Genomic DNA, 276 nt, shown 5'->3' with positions numbered 1-276 from the left:
CCACCCACGAGCCACAAGCAATTACAAGCTTCCCCTCGTAGGTTTCCCAGACTACCGACCTCAAATTGACTCGAGCGAGTCAATCAAAGTCCCATAGTGAGGGTACCTCCGGAGAGGAAGAATGCTGCGCATAAGTAGTAGATGGACACCCCTGGGCCTGTCCTTCTTAAAGGACAGAATATAAATACTCATTCTTTCTGAGTGTATACGTCTACCACACAAATATGTTTGTGGAACACAATACATGCTGGTGAAACACAGTAGTACCTTCCCTGC

The sequence above is a fragment of the Dufourea novaeangliae genome, unplaced genomic scaffold (genome assembly GCF_001272555.1).
Source record: "Dufourea novaeangliae isolate 0120121106 unplaced genomic scaffold, ASM127255v1 scaffold49, whole genome shotgun sequence".
Taxonomy (NCBI): Eukaryota; Metazoa; Arthropoda; class Insecta; order Hymenoptera; family Halictidae; genus Dufourea; species Dufourea novaeangliae.
This window is presented reverse-complemented; position numbering follows the sequence as displayed.